At 36.6% G+C, this 26,490-nt stretch overlaps 1 protein-coding gene across 4 annotated transcripts in view; it reads right to left on the bottom strand.

The window, feature by feature from the left end:
• LOC149064673 (teneurin-m-like) overlaps nt 1-26,490 on the bottom strand; it is a 391,606-nt gene that overhangs the window by 163,951 nt on the left and 201,165 nt on the right. The window lies entirely within an intron of this gene.

The raw sequence follows: 26,490 nt of genomic DNA, 5'->3' as shown, positions 1-26,490 counted from the left end.
AAAAAATCAAGTTACACATAAGAATAAAAGAGTAAAACCAAACTGCAGAGCTTTTTAGGAAACGAGGAGAAGAAATCAAAGTAACAAAGAGAATGAAAATGGCGGAGGATAAATAAATAAATGAAGGAAAAAAAGACAAAAAGATTTATTTTCCAGGAGATTTTTCCTTTTAGATTGAAAAAGGATTTCGTTGATTGTGTTTTTTTTTTCTTTCTTTACTTTGGCCTCCGAGGCCTACAGCTGAACAAAGAACAACAGAATTCCCTTTTGTGAAATTTGCTTATTTCTTGGTACATTGACGATGAGTGAATTGAACTCACACACACACACACACGCATACTCACGTGCGTTTAGTCTATAATGTATATGTGTACTTGAATTTTTAGGGGAAATTAATGCCCAGAGAGAAAGTTTGTTGGAGGAATGAGGAATGTAATGATTTTGGGACGGGAAACCGAAGAAAATAAAAGAATTTAGTTTATTTAAGCAAATGAATAGGGAAATTCATTACTTTAAGGTCAACTACAGAGACGTATTGTATTCTGTTTGTTCTTCGTATATTCAGCTCGCATTCTAAAGAAGAATGGGTATTTGTGCAAGAGTGGATTCTTACTCAATGAAGAAGGAACGTTTCAACGAATTCGATCCATTTCGCAGTTATGTTGATGGCACTTGATTGATGAAGGGTGTAAGACAAGGGTGCTCAACCTTTAGGAAAGTGTGAAAACAACTTTGTGGGTTGGAAACATGTCGCGAGTCACTTAAGGGATAAGCAATTGTGCAGCTGGTCAGTTAAGTGAACAGGAACAGCACCCAGGTCACTACAGTGATATATAAATGTGCAGTGGGCTGCTCAACTGATGAGGCCTTTAAGGAGGTGAGATATCTCGTAAATGCGCCTCTAAAAGCGTTAAGTGATTTGGTAATGTGCCACTTTGTGTTCATTTTTAAAAAATTAGGTTACGGATGTTTGCCAAAGCATTCTTTATCATGATCCATCCCGAGGAACTTGGTGACAAAAGATTCTCCTTCCCCACCCCCTCCGCGCCATGGTTGTAGGTCGATTGCCCTCACGCCGAATCGTTTTTTAGAAGATATGTGTCGATTGTGTGCCCTCACTTCAATTCTAGGAAGGCGAGTATATAGTTTCATGTTTTTTAAGTCATTGAAATGGTTCTGGCTCATAAATGCAAAAAAAAAAAAAAAAAAAAAAATCGCGTTAACCGGGATTTTACTGTATCCGATTATTTCATAAGTCGACACAACTTATCAAAATGATCAATTATTCTTTGAATTATTGAGAGATTGATTTCTCGGATAAAAAAATAAAAAATAGAAAAAATATGATCAACCTTTTTTTTATACGTGCGAAATTAAAAAGTAATATTTAAAGTCAGAGATAGGTGACGCTAAAAACCGAAACTAATTTATCTTGATACGCTAAAAAATTGAAACCGAAACTGATGTTAATGGGGAAAACTGTTCAACACAACTATATAAGGAGAAAAACTATTTACCGACACTTGATTGCGTCAAATTTCTATATGCTTCATTGAAATTTTGATAAATTTTATCAAAACAATACAAATACAACGCCACAACAGGCAAATTTGCCCAACGAGGTGGCTGACTTAAGAACATCATGGATCCCCGAGCCATTTTTTGGAGGCCCTACCTACTACTGCTACACCACAAATGCACCTCGCCCGTGGAACCCCCGACGAATCGGTACATGCGGGAATGTGCGTGTACATGTAGTGCAACCTGACGTAAAGTTTGTTTCTGTGTAATGCTTGTTATGTGTAGTGCTGCCATCTGCCACCAGTTTTTCTAACTATGAGTGAAGTGTTATGATTGAATGATTTATCGTCGTAGGACTGTTGCTCTCTGTGGCGAGACTTTTTAACGGGGAGATCGGCTCGCATTTGCGCCTTGAAGTTGGGAACCACAGAAAACCAACTTCAGCCGACCACCACTGTGGGGTTCGGACCCGGGTCCTCGCATCGCGAGTCCGTCAATATAACCACTCGACCACCACAGCGGCAATAACTTACAACATAAATTTTAAAAGAGCTCTGACGCGTTCTACTTTTTCCGAATGAGACAAAATATGACCTACAGATAGTTCAAATGATGCACTTGTCATTCATCAAATAAAAAAAAAATAGTGCGAAATTCTGTCGATGGGGGGGGGGGGGTAATTACATGTGCTTACACGTATTAATGTTTAACATGCAGCACTAAAACTGCTCAACATGTGCCCGTTCATTTTGAACAATATGCTATGTGTGTGATCGCAAAAATCATAATTCTCCACAATTGAACATAGTGAGCCTGCCGAAATATTCAGAACATGGCGCCGAATGCTGTCCTGTGTGATTAGACCAAATTGTTCAAAATAAAGGGGGCATATTGAGTAGTTTTAATGCTACCTATTAAGCATCTGTACGTGTAATCACATTTAATATTCATATGTGTATTCTGGTGAGACCTATCAACGTAATTTTATAGTATTTTTTATTTCATAAATTATAAGTGCATCATTTGAACTATTTGTAGTTCAAATGTCGTCTCATCTGGAGATGTAGGACGCAATCCAGAGCTCTCTAAAGTATGAAGGCACTTCTCGCTGACCCTGTATTTGTGAGTTCCTGAGGCTTGCATGTTGTGAGTTCGAAGTGCTTCAACTTCGGAAACCGAACCGAACATTAACCTGGCACTTAACAATGATTACTGGTTGGGTCTCGGCTTTTAAAAATAACAACATTTATAGGAAATACAAATATACATGAACGAAACATATATACACATATAAACAAGACGTGTTATATTAAGGCGCATTTATACATTATATCAGTGTACAAATATCAGTGTGCATTCTTGTCTTGGAGCAGGTTCCTCATCCAAAGCTGTAAATTGCACTTGCCGTATTGAAATTGAGCTTTTCGGTGTGCTTGCACGATGTCGCATAATTACAGGGATCTTCTATCATTCTCACACTCACATAGTGGTTATCTGAGATCTCATATTTATGCATATACGAAGGGCTGTCATCTCGGTTCCATATTGCAGGCGAAACCGGCAGGAGAATGCTGTATAGTGACTATAATACTTTTAGCGTTTGTAAGTCTGCCTGCTGTCTATCGAAGCACTGAGCCCGAGTCTCGCTGATCCACCAGCTGAGATGTCAATGAATTGCTCTTCTGAATTTAGTTCTTATTCCGAAATGTCTCATAGGGAATGATTAGTTAAACACGTATATAAATTTTTTCCAGACTTATTAGGGATACGCACCTGACGCTATAAGTGTACATATCGACATAAATCGATAAACCACAGCTATGCAAACCAATTTCTCACTTTTCAGCGCGCAACCTCGTTCGAAATTCATAACCACACCTCGTGGGAAACTTCCTCCTCTTTTAAACCAGGAAATTAGTTGCGTATACATTGAACCTCCGTCTCCAATCCATCATAACTCGTGAATTCTCCCAAATGAATTGTATGTACTTACTTACACTTCCAAAAGCGAGCGAGAGAGAGAGCCACAATGTTCTCAACGGGCATCACGCAAATGATGATGCATCAGCTGGGGCCACCCTCCACAATGAATACACGCACATAACACGCATATCGCACCGAATGCCGAATACTCGCCTTCTCTAATTTAAAACACCCTGTTTCCCCATACATTTATAAGAGCACATATTTCAAGTGATTCCCGATTTTCGGTTATATGGCTAGACGGTTAGTTGGCTGGCTCGGATGGGACCAAATGGCCTGGATGGCAAGAGAGGATTTTATCTTTTGAACGCGAAACGCCGTTAGAACATGGAATGAGGGAGAGGATGGTTGGTCTGGTGTTTGCTGGAGACGGAGATAGACAAGAAGATTTAAGGTCCTAGTCTCTACGACCCTTAGAAGATACAGAAGCTCCGGACGATTCATAAAAGGTAATGTGCCGTCGTCGGATCTTCCTCTCTTACAGCTTTCAACCCGTTGTTAGATCGCACATTTTCCTCTAATTTCAAGGCACTTTGGGGGATTCGAGAGTGACGGTACGGGAAAATGCAATCCCCTGAAGATGTACGGGAAATGCCTAAGTACATGCTTTATCATCCACAAAATGCCAGTGTTCCGCGCCCGTAGAAGGGAGGGAGAGGCTTTAGAGAGAGAGAGCTGTGGTTGGAAATGGCTTAGAATTTAAACCATATAATCTACACCACTAGCCATACGGTGAAGACAGCTTTAACTGATAAGTGTACTCGCACGTGTTTGTATACATAAAACATTTTCCGCACACACACACACACACGGCCGTTTCAATGCTTTTCAAACTCGTTCATTATTTAATTTTTACGGAAATGAGACAGTCTAGTTTAGATGATGTCTGGAAACAAATTGGTTTAGTTATATTCAGGCAGCGGTGTACACATATATTCAAGTGGTTTGCGTGAAACGTAATTGTATTGTGAGGAAATTCATGCCAGTGAAGTATTCACATTTTGGCGCTGCTAAACATGTTATACGAGTGTCAGTGAAGAAGGAATGAGAATTATTTCGTTAATCATAAATTGTCCTCCTCCTCCTCCTTCTAACCAGAACATGGTCCGCCACTCTCTCTCAATGAAGAGATATAGGTAGGTGAAATAGTCCTAATTGACAAATATGCACTTGGTCCGCGTGCCTGCCTTTTTTTGAAGGATGTGTTGGAACCCGTCTTTTGATGTCAATTTTTAAATTACTTTACTCATTTCATAATTCTTGTCACTTTACGGCATATTTTTGCATACGATGGCTAATTACACCGGAAACTACAATTTATTGCCGATTCCAAACGGCAGCCTTTATTTTATACTCACCCAGAGGTTTGTGTTGGACTTCCTTCGGTAGAAATATCTTTTTTCTGTTGTACCCCTGCATAAGGAAAGTTTCTGACAAGGACGAATTGGGTATCGAACTCGCGATACATCTAAACATCTTTTGGTACCTAAGGCGAGTATTTTATCGAACTAGGCCACCACGCCCTACTTCATTCAGATCCGCCGTTGAAAAGTGAAATCATTGGTAAAAGTAGCTTTGATTGGTGAGCAAAACAAGTGCTGAAGCTCATTTTTGGGTTCATGAAAAACTCACCGACAAAAAATTACAGAAGGGAAAATGCATTGATGAGGAAATTCATCAAATGGAAAATTCACCGATGGGAAAATCAAAAGAAGAATTCAGTGGCAAACAATTCATTGACAGGAAAACGAACCACTGCAATTCATTCACCACATGTTCTTTTCTGAAAGAGTAAACCTTTCTTTTCTAAAAATCTTTAGTTTTAGTTAACCTTAATCATTAGTTTCTCTCTCTTCTAAACCTTGGTATTTAGTGATTCTCAGCTGGAATTGCAGGCACGTTGCGTCTATTATATAGCGCCGGCTCATGTTAAATAACATTATTGTTGTGATTACCACCCGGTAATGATGGGTTTAGTGATTTTCTTGAAGTTCAATAAACGCGGAGATGTCGTTGAGCGGGGAGTTGGGGGGCGGCTCCGGTTATGGTGTTCGTGGTTGTAATACCCTGCTTGGAACGCTCTCCGGGCTTGAACATTGTCCGGTTCTTCCAGCATATTCACACCCTTAGGAGAACCCAGCTTATATCTCCCATGGAGACAGAGCGGGAGTATGTTTGGTGAAGTGAAGGAGTAAACCAAGACAGCGAGTGCATGATTGAACGACCAGGTGACCAACAGTGTGACTGAGCATGCGAAGTGGGTGACCCAGAGAGTTTGTTGAGTGATTGAGGTTTCGTAAACTCGGGCTACACTTTGAGGGCACGGCCATTATTTCTGGGGGGGGGGGGGGCACGATGATGATGATGTCAATTCATATATGCATTATATTAGTCAACTTCACCTTTGACGGTTGGAGGGGGGCAATGCCCCCACTCTTTCCCCGTATCCCCCCACCCCCGAAATATTGTAAAATGACTGATATATAAGGAATAATAATGCTTAAATCTATTGTTCTAGTACTTTAGTCCCCCTCCACGAAATGTCAGTTGTTCCTCCTCCGAAATAAATTTAAATGGCTTTCCTATTTTAAGTTTATATTTCCATACTGGAAAGATGATGTATACAATCATCAGCCTGGATATGTAGACTACAGCAATGACCATCTTCAAAACTGTTTAGATGATGTTAGATCTGATGAGATTACCTGAAAGCAAGCTGCAGAGCGTTTTAAAGTACCACGAAGCACTATCAAAACAAACTTGAGAATGCATTTTCTGGCACACCAGGTAATTCCCAAGTTTTTCAGGTTTGGAATTTCAGAAAAGGCAGAAGAAGCAAATACAATCTAGAAAGGGGGAAAACATAAAATACACATGGACTTTTCGTTAATAGACGAAAACAGTGAAAATTTTGATCCGATGAGGACGAACGTGAAGGAATTATTCAGGAAAAAAAATATACATTGGCTCAATCAAGTTAGAGTAAGGAATTAGACTCAAGCAACTCAATATATAATTAAAAGAAAAATTTGCAAACAGAAAATTTTGGATTGTTCAGTGGAATGGTCAAAAGTTTCCAGAATTGGTGTTAGATGTGGAAGAAAAAGGAGCTATTGAGGATTGTATGGAGCGTACACAAAAGTCGACCCAATTATAAAGACATTTTGTTTTGTAACTGAAATGACATAAAAGAAATTATTGCTTTGAGATAGGAAAAAGTAAAGTGGCCCAAAGTTACAAACACGTAAAAGTAACATTGGCCCAAAATGTTTTTTCTTAATTGGCTTAAGTTAAAAAAATACCCTCTTTGTTAACATATACATAATATAAGACAGCCTGTCAGTGTCAAAAACGTTACCGGAACTTAAATGTAGTAACAATATATTGGGTTTATTGTAAAGTTAATTTTAAAATTAAAAAAAAAATGTCAAAGTATCCAGCGTTTAATGTGGTAATGGAGCGTTCGGATATCACAAGGTATCAATCTCATAACACACTCCTGAAGAAACACAAAAATCCGTTCCTCATAATATACGGGAATTGGGAGACCTGCATTCGTAGATATGATTCAATCTAATCTAACTCTGGGGTCACAGACACGTATTGGGTTACCCACTAGTCACCTACTTATTGCCTCATGGCAAAATGAATATCAGCTTTTTTATACGGCAAAAATGGACGAAATCAACTCGGTATTTGAGATCTTAATATATGTGTGCTAATATATATAAGTTCATAAGTGATTTCCTTTCAAGATCAATTTTCAACAAAGTAACTCTGGAAGCCCATGTACGGAGACAGACTCGACGTGAAAGTAAACATTTTTCTGCAGAACCGAATAACTCTCGAGACCTAGAACAATCTTGAAATATTATAAAACAAATGCCGATCTATATATAGAACAAGACAAGGAGTGAAGAACCTACACGAGAGGGCCGTAAAAATATTTGTCAATGTCCGAAAATGCTACAATTTCGGTGCATACCGTCTTCACACACGCATGCATAATTCCTCAAAAACATACACACACAGACAAAAATAAATAAATAACATATCAGTCACGTGACAAGAGCTAAAACAGATAACGTGGGATAAATAACCAGCCATTTTGTTGAAAAATATTTCTCACAACAAATTGTTTTCCCAGAGAAAAGGCGGGGACGTTATGCGTTCGTACGCAAAAGGATCTCGCTTTCGATAGCAAAGAATAAAAGAGAATGGAAAAAAGAATAAGGAACGTGAATAAAGGAGAGAAGAATAATGAATTGGACTGTTTTAAAAAAAAAAGTAAAATAACCAACAACGCCCCGGCACATGAATAGAGATAATCAGATAATGATTCCATCCAAAACCATTAATAATTTCCGCTCTTGTTACGTCATATTTCATAAAACCCTTCCCCTTTCATTGCCAGGGACCAAAGCAACGTCATTCACGGAAAAGAATGTTAAAAATGGTGGAGAATGGCGGAAAGTTAACGTCGAGACACAAGAGAGAGAGGCACCTTAATTTTCAGTGCACAGTACCGAGCTCTTTCCAGACCGCCTTCAACAATGAGGTGACAGTGAAGCGATTGTTTTTTATCCAGGGGCGGTAATTTCCCTTCTCCGCTTCCTTCAAGAGAAGATATAAAAATTAAATTTCCCGGAAATGACTGATAGGATAAGATTATAAAAGCCGAGAGATCACTCTTTTTTTACCCGTAAAACATCCGTTACACTGTATCTTAGACCGGTCTAAGACTATGGAATCAAAAGTTATAGAGCTTGTTATACGTCGGAGAAATATATTTATTTACTTCCGGGTGGGGATAAATTCGTTGGTTTCCGGGTAATTAATTTTTCTACTTTGTAGTGGTCGTTTATATGATAGCATTGAAGATAAGGGGGGATTTTATGTATTGATAAATTTCTTGAGATGGTAATGATGAGGTTTTCTTGGGAATTTATATGGTTTTTCAATTATATTTCTGATTTTTAATTCAGTAACACTCCATGTAAAGGATCAACGAGTTACGTAATGAAGTATTTCAAAATTTTTAGTGTTCCCTAATAATTAATTGCATTCCTTATTATCCGAAATTAAAAAAAAAAATACATAATGATTGTTATCTTAATTTCAATTTCAGCGAAAAAATCGTGTAATTTTTTTTATTTTAAACCTATTAAGTAATGCTAAATTTTCGGAGTGGGTTTCCCAAAATTCATGTTTCAATCATTCTTGTGCGCTCCTACCATATTGTACATGTATTATTTCTGTCGTACTGTATCTGTACAATTATTCTAAATGAAACAATTCCAAATCTGTGTTTCTTGTTCTTTATGTGAAATTTTCTACCTGTCGGTCGAAGTTTGAAGTGCAATTTTTTATTGGTTTACTTTCCCTGGATTATAATCATGAGGATCCAGGTTCGAACCCCGTTGACGGCAAGTTGGTTTTCTGAGGTTTTTCAACTTCAAGGCGCGAGTGCGAGCCGGTCTTCCACTTAAAAAAAGTCTCTCATTGGAGAGCAGCAGGCAGACCTACAACACGACACTCACATAACATGAAAATCCAACCATTTAACCATCTTTACTTCAAAACACAGGATACGGATGGCAGCACCAGACGAGCGTGAAACAAGCACGATTCTGACAAGATAAATGCATTAGGGCCACACATACACTCAGACCACACATTCCGGCAGGCACCAATTCGTTAGAAATTCCACAAAGAAATATGTACGAGGTGCATGTAAGGTTAAAAGTAACAGCTTTCTTTCCCTCACGCTTCATATTACTTACATACCAAGTTTCATCGAAATTCGTCAACCAGAACAGTCTTTTTCTAAGTCTGGATAGAGCCCCTAGAATACCATTGTATTAGGTATTATATAGGTATTATCAAAGAGTTTTAGATCTCCGTAGGATAACTTGAATTATGATCACCCAGCAAACGTGGCAAAATTCCTTAGTTACCAGAAATAAATCTTATAAGATAGGAATCATACTGAACAAGAGACCATCCAACTTTCATTTCCATTCACGGTGCTTTTTATAAAAAAAAACAAAAAACTATTAACTAAAAAAAGACTTTTGTTTGACATCAAACCAGATAAATTTTACATGAACCGAAATTTGGAAATGCTAAAAAATTTTGAAAAATGCACTGAGAATTTTTGGGACGAACCGTAATTTGTTATAGAACTTTTCCGAAGGGAAATAACATCATATATATACAAGGAAAATGCATAACCTCCATATACTTAGGAGATAACAATGAATAATCATGTGGAACTTCCTATACAAGGTGATTCAAATTGTTTGACTATGAGCCAATTTCTGCAACCTTTGAATTTAAAAGTATACTTCCAATTACAAGCGGTTTCTTAGAGTGTCGTAAGTTTTTGAGAGATCGTATACATTTAAAAAAAACCTTTTTTGTACTGTCCCCGTGTACCGAAACTGCCAATTAGTAAAAAGTAGAACCAGCTTTATGAAGTCATATGTAAAAATTCCATATTTTTAAATGCAATATTCGTCGAGATATTAAAGATGAAAAGTTACAGATTTTTAACGACTTATTGCTGTGTTGGCGTGTTTTCATTGGCTCAAAAATCTCCATTTTTAGGGACCGTACACCAATGAAATGACCTCAACTATTGATTATTTTGTTCAGATTATTTTATCGTGCATTTAAAGGACAAATTTTTTTCATCGTTCAATACGTCAGATACTTTTCATCCGTGTACGACAAAATTATAATAAGATAATTATACAACCTTTCGAGAACTAAGAAGTCAAAGGAAAAATCGGCAGATAGAATCAAATCGCATGAAGCGCGTTGCTTGTTCCAACTTCAAACCGCTAGTAAGCGTGGATCCAAAGAGGGCGGAGGGTGACGACTAACCCCCAGAGCTGGATAATGTGGGAAAAATCTGCCAGTTCCATAAAATACGGGGTGATCCTACGAATCTGCACAATAAATCGACCCTCTCAACACATTTGCTCGTATCCTCGCCTGACCAGTAATCACACAAGAAATGCAAACGAAAAGATGGTTTCGTTGTGAAACAATTCGACTGGAAAGGCTCCGTTATCAAAACTGTTAAAACTGGAGAGAAAATATTTTACATTTTTTAAGTCACAATGACAGAAACGTTTTTTCAAAGAATTTCAACACTTTCAATTCAATTTAAGTTTTCGCAACTTCCGCGAACTAATCAACAGCCTCAATTATTGGCGGTAAATGCTGAAAATTTAAAGTCAAATATCTTCATAAATATAGCATTTAAAAATACGAAGTTTTCGCCAAATGACGTTTTCGAGTCTGCTCTACATTTCACCAATTAAAATATTTAGCATTGAGGGATTGACTGTATGAAAACCCGTATTCATTTTATTTTTTTATGAATACGATACTTTAAAAAAATTGTGACATTTTGAAATATTGTTTGAAAACATTTTGTAATTGGAAGTATAATTCTAAAATGAACGATTGCAGAGATAATCTTTAGACAAACAACGTGATAATTATAGTGAGAGGAATCAACCACCCAGGCTCTGTCTCACTCAGTGATATAAGCACGTGGTCCCTGGGGACTCGGGTGCCTCCTTGGAACCTAATCATTTACTGGGCTTGAACAAGATATTCATATACACGGGCAGGTGCCGTTATGTAATTCGCCAGTAAAGAAGTATAAAATTCATGATCTGCAAATGGTGACACAGGTAAATATATCGAGTTATAAATGAAATAATCGTCATAATCGAGAACAGTTCCTGATAAAATTTGATCAGCTCCTCTTCAGGGATTTTCATTGACACTTTTCATTATGTGTGATTGATAGTGACTGATTCAATCTGCAGCTGGGCTGGTCCAATCGCTGCACCGCATAATTTGATTCCGTCCAGAAGACATTCATCAGACTCAACAATTACTGCCTGTAGTCAGCTTCTCGGTAAGCCAGAGTGGATCATATCTATCCTCGACTCTACTCTGGCTCATCCTCTTCCTCCTCTTCTCTAAATAGATGTATGAGGTCACTGTCTGGGTCTACTTGACGTCTTATTCTAGTGGATCTCCTATCAGGCATGGGTGGCTTTTCTATCTGGTTCTGGTTCCGAGGCTGTGGCTCTGATATCCTTAGGGTGCTGCTCCAGAAAGCGGATCGAGACAGATAGTGTGAATCATCCTGCATATCTTAATAAGCTTTATTATGTGTTTACTGTCAAGACTTTTTTAAATTTTTTATGTGAACATATTTGCTACACACACACATCCCGCTCTCGAATCGAAGATGCCGAAATAGTGCTAAAGTTACCAGACCGAAAGAAATTCTTTGTCATTTTTGGGTTGCTTTGGCGCAACACAGCAATGGATTTGGTATGTATAGGCCGTTTGAAGTTTCTTCTGGACGAGCTGTATTCTGTAATCCATCGTTGAAAGTTTGACAATAAACATGTCTTTTTGCAAATCGGATAGTAATCGCCCCTCCAAAAATGAATGAAAGACAATTCCGAACTTATTTTTTCTTAATAAATCGATCTGATTTACCAGGAAATGATCGCAAATGGAAAAAAAAAGGGTAAAGTTTCCAAGGAAAAGACGGTATTTTTGCTGGAAGTACTTAATACTTCAGCACAATAAAGAAACTGCTCAATCGCTTGGAAACTGTTGTTTTGTACGTACATCACAAGCAACACGATCAAAAGTTACTACACTTCGGTCTTAGGTCACGGGCGAACAAATTTCTGACGAAAAATCCTTTTTAACGCTCTATCGTGTACATCCATCCCTACGCCACCTGCGTCGTCAAAAGACATGAAGGATGTTATATGGAGGTTATTTCTGCGTTGCATGACTGTTAATCGATCTCGTGGGTTGCGGCGAAGAGAAGAATGATCGACGATTCTTCAACGCACACGGGCTCACACTCGCACGAGTAGTAGAAAAGCATGGTGGAAGCGAGAAAAAAAAAGGAAAGCTAAAGCTCTTTCTATGAGTGCTTTTGCAAAGAGAGCAAGAGAAAATTTTCCTCTCAGCTTCATTTTACTATAAGGTTTCGTGTCGGAACGTCACACTAAAGACGTGAGATGAATATGCTTGTCAATTTTTCCTTTACGGGGTAGAACCTTCCGACCACACCGTTACCACCTTCTATTGAATCTGCATTACTTAACTCATACACGTACCACATCATCTCAGGTGATGAATGCATCTCAAAGAGAGACTTTGCCCCCTTGACTCAGAATGAATATTCTTCGATTTTTTTGTAGAATTAAGTGAATTTTGATGCTACGGAACTTCCTCACCTGTGGTGATGGTGCTGCCCTTAACGTTTATTGGCATGAAAGATGAGGTTGGTGTCCAATATACGTATTATAGATGGCATCTACCGTAGCGTCGGGTAGGAGTTCCAATAAAAATGTAGTTAAGTGTCTACGGGGTTCTGTGACGTTCCTCAAAATCTAGTAAAAGCATCTAAAACGGGAGTGTCGAATTTCCACATGTGTCTAGCAAACATTATTAAATTATAATAAATAATTTATGGATATTTATAATAACGTTCCCGTAAGTCTCTGGTGTTCGTGCCATTAAAAAGTGATCTACCACCGTTTGTATTCGCTTCTGCTGATAGGGTGTGTGCAAACGCTTATTTTTCTTTTTCCAACGTGGCCCAAAAACCTTGAATCATCCCTGACCCAAAGGCTAAAACCACCATCTAGAAATAATATTTGTTTGATTAAACAGAATTCTTCAAAATTAATGGATATTTTTAAATAACAAGTTAAATTTTAATTTTCATAATTAATAATAAAAAAATAAAATCTTTATATAACTATAATAATAAAAATAATACATTCCTATTTATAATAATTAAAAATAAAATGTTGATAATTAAATTCACGGTAATTAATGAATAGGAGTCTTAGAATAAGAGTAAAATTTTAATTTTTATAATCAGCTAGTTTTTGTCAACATACATCCAGGTTTGATATCAAATACTTCTGCAAAATTTATTTGAATTTCCGAAAAAATGAATCTCTTTGAATAATTTTAAAAATAACAAATAATGCAATTATAAATACATAAACACGCATGAAAAGTATAAAACATTCCTTACGTAAACGATGTTTCCATTTAAAAAGAACAGAATCACAAAAAAATCTCAGACCCAAATAGAGCAGCATATACTCTGTGAATAGCTTTTGTGCTATGCAAACGAATAGGAGCGTTTATTTCACTTTATAAAATTTTATTTTTATAAATTAATTCAGAGAAAATGTCAATTAGTCAAAATTTATAGCTCTTTTCTTCATTGTACTGAAAGAAATTTACGTCTAATTTACAGATGAAGATTCGCCAAGATAGGGATGATTTTAATTCTAGATTTTTACAATTTTCCGCGTCATATAGAAGTGTTGAAATTATATGTGAGGGTTATTTGAAGCATTTAGAATTTTTATCTAAACACCATGTTTTTAATTAAGTTATTCAATCAATTTTTTCTTAGTAAGTTTTTAATCCAAACTTCACTGATTAAATTTTTATTCCCAATTTTCACAGTAATTTTTATTAAAATGAGTTAAATGCTCATTTAAACGTCTCGAAGTGGATTTTTATTCAAACGTCACGGAGAGAAGATTTTTTAAAAACGTCGCCAAATAATTTTTTTTACGGAACAATAAAGAAACAAGCAAAATTTTTATTTTAAGAATTTTTTTTTTTCATGGAGAGCCACATAAAAATTTAATTGTTTTCTATTTCCTCAACTTTTTATTTTATGACAGTCAAAATATTACGTAACTATCTTTCCTTTTTAAGCGAATGGTTTTCGTGTTTATTCTGGATTTTAAAATCAAACGCACAATTCATATTCTCTCTGGACGCTCTCAGTGAAATACCCTATGTACTGTGCATTATAAGTATAAAATAAGAGCATTTAACTCACTTTTAGAATTGTTCCCAGCTTTGAAAAAAAAAGCCACAATATAGAATAATCTTTTCTCATAAATTCCTGTATGAATAGCTGTTAAAAAGAATCACCTATTACGGAAAAACACACTGAAATACAAAGAGGCTTTAAGTCCATCAGACCGAGGATTCATACATAAAAAGAAATAACAATAATGAATTGGGTTTTATCCCAGAGACGCTAGAGAAGTGCTTTTATTATAAAGCGGTGATATTTCCCCACATCCTTTCCGAGCAAGCCCCGGCAATTCATTGTAATTAACACCGGGTGCCATTTGCGCAGTAAATTATCCGCGTTCTTTTCTCCTTTACTTATAATACATGAAAAAAAATAAAATAAATTAAAAATGGCGTGGCCTGGCCTTCTCTTATATACGAGTAAACACTGTGCTTAACAAAGCAATTTAGCATTGCTAAAAACACATTATGCGTATATCTCTCTTTTTCTTCACGAAAGATAATGCCCATACATGCATGTACATGTGGGTCACGGGGAGATGAGTTGTAGCGACCCTTCCCATTCAAATGGATGGTATGAGATTTTTGCGAGTAATATGATTTATAAATTATCCTGTTCAACAAAAAAATGGCCGTGGAATTCTTTTCGCCTTTCCGTATATTTTCTAGTACGTTAATTCTTTTCTTTATTTTTATGTTAATTTTCTTTAATGGTTTCTTTTCTTTTGTTATTTATGATTATTATGATAACTTTTTCTTTTTCTTATATTCTTAGAGTCAAAAGAGCAATAAACGAGGTCGAAAATTCTCGTAACTACATCATTATAAATTTTATTTAATGTTTAACGCTATAAAGAATCCTTGGAATGTTTTTTTTCTCTGTGAACTTCAAGAAGCCTTGTCTTTACATTAATTTTCGCATGTTTTTCCAGGAAAATTTCGTTTTCTTTCTGTAAATTAAATTTTAGAATTTTTTTCTTTGAAAACCTTTATTTATGTATTTTTTGTTCATTTATTGTTTCATGGTGTATATGTCGTTGTTTTAGGAAGACGGTGCATGGGATTGAATGGGTTATACATAATTTATTGAATTATAAAATTTGCTTGATTTTGTTGAGTCTAAATGTATTTAAGTGTTGGTAAATATTTTATTGCATTTAATTTTTTTTTCCTATTTCAGTATAATATTCTGAATCATCTGTGTTCAATTTGTAAATTATTGTATCAATGATTATATAAATAGCGCATATATAAAAGTGGATGCATTAAAGTAACTTAAATTGAATAAATTAGAAATAGAGTTTGGATTACATGCGCTAAAAAGGGGCAAATTATGCACTAAAATACGGTGAAATATATATAATAAAAATAAAGATAGGTCTTCATTTAAATGTCTCGAGATATGCCATGAGATAAAAAATACATGTGAAAATAAATCCATCTAATAATGCCGAAGTATGGCACAAAAAGTGAAAAATGTACGAAAAAAACCCGAAAAAACCACTTGATACTGCCGAAGAAGAAAACTCGTAAAAATTGTGGAAATATAAATTTGAAAATGCTGAAATGCGCATTTTAAAATCTTGAAATTCGCATTTAAAATGCTTAAATATGCATTTAAAAATCTCGAAATTTGCATTTAAAAATCTCGAAATTTGCATTTAAAAATCTCGAAATTTGCATTTAAAAATCTTGAAATTTGCATTTAAAATACTTAATATACATTTAAAAATCTTGAAATGCAACTCTCTCAATGGTGAAATATTTTCTTGAAAAAAAAAATTAAATTTTAAGAATGTTAATTAAGAATTAAATTTTCAAATGTTTTGTTCAACAAAAATATTAGGGACATAGTGGTTAATATATACATATTCACAGTTGTAATACGAATCGTAATATTCGATTGGGTGGTAAGAAGTTTTGAAATTATTCTTTTTAGGGGGAACTGTAAACTAACATTGCCTATATGGGTACCCCGGCCCAGTAACCCCCGCATGACCCAAACCACACGGGTAAAGGGCTTATATCCCGGTAGGGACAGAGCTCGGGCCTTGTCTGGTCTGAAACGGTATTCTAATAGGGCCTCGGGTGAAAATCAGATGAAAGGGGAGCCTCAGAGACTTGTGAAGAAATGAAGCTTTCGAGTGAAATGTGGTGGAAGAAAACAGTACTATATTTTCAGAATCCACCAGTGTTGTCCATAAAACTTAGGCAATCTTAAATCTACATACGTGGAAATGACGTCGAATCATATCCATATGATGGCTACATGATCTGGTACTATGATTTTCAAATATATGTATGTATGCAAACATGTAGGTTGTTATTTTCAGCTAAGTATGGGTTTCTCAGAACATCACTTTACCCGAGGATCCATGATGATGAAATGGCCATGCATAAAAACCTCCACAACAAGAAAGCTCATTGAACTCTAGTTCAGGATGGGCACGGATCCAGGGTGATGTGTCGGGATGGTCGATTGTGAGTTGCAGAATCGTGCCATATTTCACACAGACTAATTTTTCACATTTAATTCGGCTTTTGGGAGGGACGATCATCTCTCTCCCCCCCCGATCTGGATCCGTGCTCTGTCCAGGGTTCCAGCTGTCGATCTTATTTATAAAATTTTTGTTCATTATAAATTCAGTTTTCACTAAATTCATTTCGGTAAATTGAGAGGGTCTCGATCTGAGGTAAAAGAGGGAGACCCTGGATAAGACGAGGCCATATGGGGCCATGGGCTGAAAAAGGTTGAAAAAATGTTCTATTGAAATGGAGGGATTCATTTCCTAATGCTGCAAATGTCTAAGTTCTATAGAATATGGTCTTTACCATTCAACGAAAAAATATAAAATAATATCTAAATAGCCATTTTCGGCCTGCACGAATTCCAAATAGGCATTTTTTGAAAAAAAAAATTGAAAATTGGCATTTTTTCTGCAAAAAATAAAAAATTTGAAAATAGGCAAAAATGGCATTTTGCATGAACTTCTAAAAGCCATAAAAACTATTGTAACGTAATTTAGGAGTCACGAAAATAATCCGAATCCTTAATTTCAGTAAAGAATAAAATTCAAATAAGCTTCACACTGGTAATGAGGGGGAAAAATTGATATTTTCATAACAAAAGGTCGGGACGGAAAAAATCACTGGGAAAATAGAGATAAAATTGAACACGATAAAATATGTGAGATGAATATTTATGATCATATTCATTATAACACAATTGTCAATTATAAAAAAACTACCTTTTCCCCAATTGTAGTAGAGATAATGAATATAAGTAAAATTAGTTGGGAAAACGGGACAACAAAAAAAGACGGAAAAGTAAAAATACGGGATTATCCTGTATATTGGTAAGGGGTCATTCAAGTATTACGTCAGCATCGAGGGGGGGGGAAGGGGGTTTCGGATTTGCTGAATTTTGATGACAGGGGGGGGGGAAGGGGGTTTGCAGGTTGCTTACGTCATCAATCGCCCCTTTTTTAAAGGTATGAAATATTCTACGCTGCTAACAAAATTTTGCTGGGGGGGGGGTGGCATCAGTAGAACGATTAAAGAACATTTCCTCAATATGATGAGCTCTCGAAACTCCGTAAGAATGGAAACAAAAACGACAGAAAATAATCGTTAAATTCGCGGTCGTTGCGTTTTAATCGACGTTCTAAACGAGATTTATTACTATTATTGCCTATGGGAATCAGTAAAGAATTACCAATTATCAGCGTTATAGCCAAGGTGTCGTTACAACAAAGGTCGTTAAAACCGAGGTTCGCTACTAGAAATATCTAAGTGAATATTACAAATCAAAAATATCGTGAGGTGAAATGAGTAAGAAAACAAACAAGAACCTACCGAATCGGTGAAAAATGTTGTTTCTGACCTTCTCTCTGGAGACTCAAAATACAGCTTCATTAGTGAGAATAATCGATAGTCCCCTTATTGTCGACGATTACAGTCTTCGGTTTAACAAGTCTTCCACATTTGACGAGCCTAATCTCGCTCCTTTTCATTGGCAGATGTTGTGATTAGGTAACGGGAATCCTCTAACCTTGCTACGCGATTCCCTTTGGGATTAAGAAGGCATAATCCTCCCGTAAAACCCTCGGCATAGGTACCGGGAATATCTCTATAAGTACCGATATTTCTCAGGAAATGAATGTGTTTATGTTTTCTCCGCAAATTGATGGGTAGCGGTTTAGTAGAGTGGATAAGGGTGGTTGTGGTAGTAAACTGATAAAGTTTGATAAGTAGGAATTCAAATCATGTATTTTATCTCTAGGTTAATCTGATGTTATTTGCTGAGAGAGATTTTGCATACACGGTGGTGAGAATTAAAGCATCCCTATTCAGAACCATCTGGAGAGAGTACCTGTGAACGCAGGGTGAGAATCCAGGTTTGAATCCCATTGGAGGGGTCAGGCAAGCTGAGCAGTGGTGGTCGGCTGAAGTAGGTTTTCCAACTTCGAGGCACCAATTAGAGCCAGTGTCCCATTTGAAAAAAGTATCTTTGCATAGACGAGGTAGACCTTCAACACGATTCTTACATAACACGAAAAATTCAAACATTTATCACGCAGGTGTATACTTCAAGATTAGGAAGACAGATGGGGGAGCACCAGCAGGAGCACAATACGTTATGTGAGTCACACATACACCCAGAACACATATTCCAACATGTACCAATGCGCTAGAAATCCTGCAGAGGGATGTGTACAAGGTACGGTTAACTAGTAGTAGTGGACGCAGCGCTGGAACTACGGGGGAAGGGATACCTGGCCTGGGTGGCAACTTTCAGAGAGCTGGAAATTTCAAGGGGAATAACAAAGAACACCGTCACAAAATTGTGAAATTTCACTGTGGGGATAACGTTTGCATCTCTCCTTCCGAAATTCCCAGTTACGGCATTGAGTGGACGAAACAGCACCGAATTTGGTTGGTATGCGTATCAGACATTAATTGTTAGGGAGCTGATAAACAGAGTCATAGATATATGCACCGTCTTCGTGCCTCTTTGATGTTTCCAGCCTGGCTTGTAGGTGACTAACGGAGCTGCTTCGCGATTTTGTACAAAGACATTTTATTACCTTTCTCCACGGAGGGCTGCTCACGATAAATCCGTCTATCAGACCCTTTGGTGAAAAAAAAACCGCAACAAAAAATTACGGTGAAATCTATTTAAAGATTTAAATTTTTTCCAGTACGAAATATTCGGAATGCGTTCGAATGTTCATTAGAAATTCCTCAGAGGAATGTTTACGAGGTGAATGTGCTGTGTATAAGATCGAAAAGTTTCTCCGCAAAGACCTTCAACACGATATCTATACAACATGAAAGTTCGAGCATTTGTCATTTTCACTTAAAATTATGAAAGGCAGATGGCAATAGAAGTGTAACACGAAAACAAGCGTAACTCTGACTACGTAAATACGTTAGGGCCACTCACGCATACACACATATACAAAACGTTCTTGCACATACCGATTCATTAGAAATTCCGAAGAGAAATGTGGACGAAGTGCATGAGCGTTCAAGTTGTCCGAAATAACCCTCCTTTGATATGTACCTCCTTCTCCTCCTCCTAATAAACAGTCAAATTTAGTCCTACTAAATTAACCAATTATTAAATCGATTAAATACTGATTCAATGAACTTATTTATAAAAAATATATACATCCGTTTAATGTAAGTGAATTTGTTTTTTTTAGAATTTCTATAATTATATCTTAATTAATTAAGTCCCATTTTGAGCAGAAAAATCCATAATCTTTAATCTTAATTTGATATTTGAAAATGATATGTAATAATAAATAACGCTATGCATATGAGACAGAGAGAGAGAGAGATAAAATTTTAATATATTTAATTTTTATTTAAACAAAATTCCATATGAAAGAAGATGATGAGAAATTTGTACATTTTTGAAAAGAGTTGGCGGCAGGTGTTCGTATGACAGCCAAGCATTAAAAGATCGGTTGTATATTTACACGAAGAGGTCAAAATTAATTTTCGAAATGGCGCCATAAGTCGCAAAACGAAACCTTGCACCAGATGTTGCTGTCAGGAGAAAGAGAGGACTCTCAGAATCCTTCCCGATCCGGTATCACCACCACCACCACCACAATCTGCTCCTTGTTCTTTCTGCTTTAACTCTTTTATACGAGGAGGAAATTCAATTGGATGACGACTGGCCTTTTCTGGATTTCCACACATTGCGCTTTTATTTTTCCCCACGCAGTTTCCTAAATCCCGCTGAAAATGCTTGTCGATAAGCTGTAAGGCTTACCGTTATATCAATTTTAAATTAGCATTGCTGGTAGAGGGATATACAGGGCCGGTCCTGTAAGTCCTGATTCGGTCTTTGTCTCATCAGCCGTTCGTCTTAGAGGTATGGTAATAATTCTCAAAATGTCTTTAGCAATCATATCGTACCAGTTTTGAGAGGAGGAAGTACAGTGTGCCACAAAATAAAGAAAATCAAAATATTTATACGGCCCCCTCTGTCCTTTAAATTCCAATTGGTTTTCATCCATTAAGTTTTTGTCCTGAGGAATTTTTAACATTTCTATGTGCAATATTCACTGAGCTGTTTGGATTGAAAAATCTGAGAAAAATTAAGAAAGAGCAGCAAAAACTAACGGACAACGCTTCTTACCCCCATTTATGCTGTTCTTTCTTAATGTTTCTCTTTTTTCTAAATGGAAGTATCTCAGCGAATATAGCACTTATAGACGTAGAATTTTTTCGGTTGGCCTCAGGAGAGACGGAAACAACGTTCTAATTGGAAGTTAAAGAACAAAGTGTGAAAATTTTGATGGTTTCTTATTTTATTTTGTGACACACTGTATTTCACTCTCGGGACTGGTGCAGAGTGATTCCTGAATACATTTTGAGCACTTTTTTAAATACAAACCATACCTTTACGACGAATCGTTGATGAGATAAAGGACGAATTAGGACTTACAGAACACAAAATCGGTTATATTCACTGTGTATTTATTATTGGTTGCATTTTCAAGTTTTACAAAAGAACTTTTATCAAACTTTTATAGCGTGATCGCGACCTAAAACTTATTTACTCCATGGCTTGCTATGGACAATGTTTTCAACTGATGCATTGACTTTTTTAGTAAATTCACGGTGTAAAAATATTTCGACAACGTTGATCTCCAGACCCCCTAGGGCTAGGATTGAGTTGGCTTCCCTCATGTTCTGGTAATATGCACGACCGTCTTGAAATTGTGGGCTCCCGGGCGAATTAATGTTCGCGTGGTCTCGTATGCAGCTGGAAGTAACAGTTTACATATTTGTATATTTACTCTCGAAAATCGTGATACAAGATCTCATCGTGTAGGGCTCCCTACGGAATAAGGCACCTGGGCTATGCATTAAGATGGCCCTGCTTGCATAAGCAGTTCTGCTGTATTCTGAAAACTAGTGAAGTTTTCCCTCTCATCATAGTTCAAAGTTTTATTTCTTCACGCCCCCTCTCTATGGCCCTCTTTGTCGCCTTTCATGCCCCCCCCCCCCTTGAACGGGCATCTTGAACCCGTTGCTCACGAGCACCACAGTGCTCTTTGAAGCCCCCACAGTGATTGATGATCGTGTACGATTTTGTGTATGATTCGCACTTGATCAACGTTCCGATTAAACCACCTCGTACAAATTGCATTCAAGGATTGAAATCATCCTTAATTCATGCATTAGCATGTCAAACTTGCCATAATGGTGCTCTTCTTTTGAGGATGAATACAGGCGGTGCTCACGACTAGAAAGAGGTTGAATACCACTGCCTTACAATATCCCAGAGCCACAAGGCTTCATATGGTGCGAGTTTAGGACCATTGGGGAAATCCAACTACTCCCGTATTCATACATTGAGAGAGTAGAAAAAGTGCAGCCAGGTTTAACAAAAATTTTCTATGGGAAAAACAATCGATTTTTTTTTGTCACTACACTGGTAATAATGCATGCTAAAAAACAAAACATGTCATTTAGTTTGATTAGCAAGAATGACGCAAAAGATTCCCCTACCAGAAACCTATTACGTGCCGATTATATGTAATCGCAATCTGTTAGACTTATTATATAATTTAATTATTTAATTGTATAATTAAATCCAAAGATGGGCATCTAAATGTGACAAAACCTAAAGCGTAAAAACAAAACCACTTTTCCTTTCTTTTCTCCACTTTTTCCCAGTTTATGTATAATTGCAGTAGAATTGCAAAACTATATTTCAATAGATTTAAAAATTCGATTAGATTTTTTTAAATATTTTTGATTGTTGGAAACACCACAGTTCACCACAGCTCAGGAAATATATGCATCTGGGGGGGGGGGGGAGGAGCTCAAAATATTTTGTTGAGCCCACACACACAAAAGCGGAAACAAATAATCTCCAGGAAAAAAAAATTAGTTTTACAATCATCAGCACAAAAGTAAATTCACGAAAAGAAAAAAATCACTTATCCGCCAACCAAAAACAACATATATGGCCTGCGTTTTTTAAAAGTAACATCAAAACATAAGGGAATACGCCGGAACGACCTTTGAAGGTGGCACAAATGACTTGAGGGACCGGGTTATGCAAAAGCAGTCATTTACAAAGAAAATAAAATTTGAAAATGCAATAAAATTAAAAGAATTTGGTTAAAATATTATATCATGTCATATCTTGATTCGATAATTTAATCTATTTGTGAAAATGTTTCAAATACTTTTGGGGTCGGGAGGGCTCAAGCCCCACCCGTAACCCAATCCTTCGTAGCTTCTGAACATGACCTCTTCTTGTTTCGCTTTGTGTGATAAATGTTCATATCTAACATTAAAATTAAAGTGTTTTTATTTTCCAATTCGAAATCAATAGATAATGTTATGTTATAAAAAATGTCCTTTCGCATATTTCTTAAACATAAGTTTGTCCACAGACTGAACATTCAAAATACGGATTGTCCGTAAAAACAGGTGGATTTTGTCCGGGCCGCAACTGGGGGGGGGGGGAGCGGTAAGGGGCAGTTCATGGGAAAGGACTGCCTAGGCCCTAAGAGGACACCAAATCCTGGACCGGGGGGCACTGAATTTACCCTTCAACTCCGGGTGGCCAACATTTTTCCATGCCGTGTCACAATCAAGGTTTTTTTTCCATGCGCGTAACACTCAAACAACAAGTCCCGTTTTTACAGGACACGAGCATTCTATCCGTTTCTTCAAAATATTGTTCCACTGTTCTCTTATTTTCGTAAAAATGTTGTGTTTGTCACTCTTTTCAGTTTTAAATTGTTTTTATTTTTGAGTCATAAATTCGATTATCGCAATGCAGATTGTGTATGTATATCGGTGGAAAAATTCATCTTACCCACACCTCATGGGGCATATCAAAGTCTCAGATGTACTAGTATCTAGGAGGCTCTTTGGGCATATACACCGGAACTTGAACACCCTTCCCAGTAAACTTTGTAAGAGAGTTTAGTCTCCCCCCCCCTCCCCCCGGTAAGAGCTCATGGATACACAATGAATGTTCCCCCATTCCCCCATGCTGAAAATTCCTGAATCTCATACACATGGGACGTCCAACAACTATTGTTAAAACATGAAAAACCGAACAGAAACGTATTGAATAGAAAGTCATCTCTCTTTCTCTCACACAAATAATTATTATTCTGAGAGTGCCTACCATACTAAATATAGGTTTACCAGCCTACAAGACCATCTATCATAAGAAAAAGATTGTTTAGAAAAGTTGGAAAGAATTTATTTTTGATTGAAAAATAGAATATAGTATTCCTTAAAAAATTGGAAAGCTTTCGCATGCCACTCCTGATACCATGGCTTGCCGCGGATTGGCCACCCCGTGCTTTAATATCGTCCCTTCTACATTACATGAGGTCGCTAAAATGTGTGTGTGCTTTCCCCTGCTGACAAAGTATCGAGTTACGGCCCTGATGACTGGTAACCCCACCCCACCCGAAAAATACGAAACAGTGATGTAAACCGCGGATACGTCTAAAGATTGGGCGGATCCATATTGTTCAAACACCCAGAAAATAAATTACAAAAGTGCTAATTGACAATTCATAATCAATTAAAATTTCTCAATGCACACATCAAATCATATTCGTAAATAAAAACAACGCAGACTTAATTAAAAATGATCAATACAAGCATTCTCTGTCGTAAAACTTCAAAGTATAAATTAACATTTATGAATTTTCCAAAACATATAAAGTAAGTTTCATTCAAAATATATTTTCAAAATTTTCACAAAGACAATGGGATTAAATGAACATTGCGTAATCTCCCTAAAAATTATTAATTATCAGTAGCACTTGTTTATGGGGGGGGGGTGAGAGGAACCACAAAGGAAATTAATTAATATAACTTATCAAGACGTCGTCATGAGGATTATATCTTGAAATAGCATATTTTTTGGTTTTATTGATTTTTATGTAAGAAAAATTATCCTTCTACAATTCCTTTAATCCTAATGAGACGAGGGAAGTTCTCTTCAAGGAAACGAAAATTACTTTTCAATAAACTCTAAATATTTCAGATTATAATATCAGAGGAAAGAAAATTTTTTCATGATAATTCAATGAGGAAAAATGAACGATAATATTCTTGAGTACGTTATTAATTGTAATGTAAAAGGCGGGGTAAGAAATTTCTAAGGTGTCAAAATAATATTCTAATTCTGTTGTCTTCCGTCGGAATCAATACAATCAGTGAACAAAGGTACATTAAATTCGAAAGTCAGAGTCATTAAGAATTCAGCTCAATAATGTTCGAATGGTGTGCTTCGGCAACTTTGGGTGGCATGAAGAGGCATACGGTGGAAGAGGCACAGCTCCCGTCGAAGAGATCAAGAATTAAAAAAAACATTTTTTTAATAATTTTTGTTTAAAAAAACTAAAATATGGAACGAAAACACCTTTACACGACATCCTAATGAATTTTTAGTAATTTAAAATACTTTCTAGGTAAGTGACTCGAAAATCTCTGTAAGAAATTCCTTTTTCCAGTCCATACCCGGTATGTCCTTTTCTCTTCCAAAGGTCAATCCAGCGTGAGCCCCTGTGGTATGAGATCGATCTCGTGTTAAGAAATATCTTGGTAATAGAGCAACGCTCGTTTTTACTAACTCGAAGAAACTATTATTTGGCAAAATCAAAAGTTTGTAAATGGAGAAGAAGTTGGTGTATAAGACGCAGAATTTTTACTGATTTCACGACTGGTAGGTGTCTGAAACTGATTTCAGTTTAGAGTCCTACAAGTTCCTCGAAATTGCACAGTGTTGCTGTGAAGAATTTAAATGTGTAATTTATTATTGCTTTTTTCCAAGGTGCCGTGAACTAAGAAAACTAAAATCTCTGGTTTGGCAAGTTCTTGAACAACAGCCGAATGGGGAATGATCAAAATCAATGATATTCATGAATTGAAGGAACTCGGTAATTTTTAAACTATGTTGGCAAAATATGTCAATAAGCCAGCACAGGAATATTTCCTGAGGTTCGCACCCTTCACTATAACTCATTGGGATCTACCACTTAGGCACTTCAACAAGCCGTTCATATTCAAGGTTCACGCTAACGAGTGAGCAATTTACCATGATGTATTCTGTCGAATGATTTTTGGAAGTTAAAATAGCATGAAAACCGAGAAAGCAGAAAGGATTGCCATGAGGAGTTTGAGTGTTTTATTTATTTTATTTAAAAGGACACTGCGAAGTAAAAAAAATGTAATTCCCAGTCTGGTGGGTGTCGTTGTCTTGTGTGACCCGTACCTTTGTGCGGCTAAAATAAGAGGAAAGGATGTTGTCCCACAGAACACACACACAGTGACTACCTTGGTTGCACAGAACACGTAAACGTCTGGTACGTTATTGAAAAACCTTATTAATCTTGAAAAAAAATCAATCCGATTAATTAAATGAAGTCGTGAACTCCAAAAAGATAGCGTCATTAAGTCAATAAGCAAAGTAACAACATTCCCTGAGGTACTCCACTCAAGTGAGGCATCACAGTGCTCCAATCAGAATCATGGTTCATCATGCCACTTTAGATGAATGTAGCC

The sequence above is a fragment of the Pholcus phalangioides genome, unplaced genomic scaffold (assembly GCF_987345545.1).
Source record: "Pholcus phalangioides strain wild (caught in Gottingen) unplaced genomic scaffold, Ppha-v1.0 ptg000042l_1, whole genome shotgun sequence".
Lineage (NCBI taxonomy): Eukaryota > Metazoa > Arthropoda > Arachnida > Araneae > Pholcidae > Pholcus > Pholcus phalangioides.
Note: the sequence above shows the minus strand (reverse complement) of the source record. Positions and strands in the feature narration are given on the sequence as shown.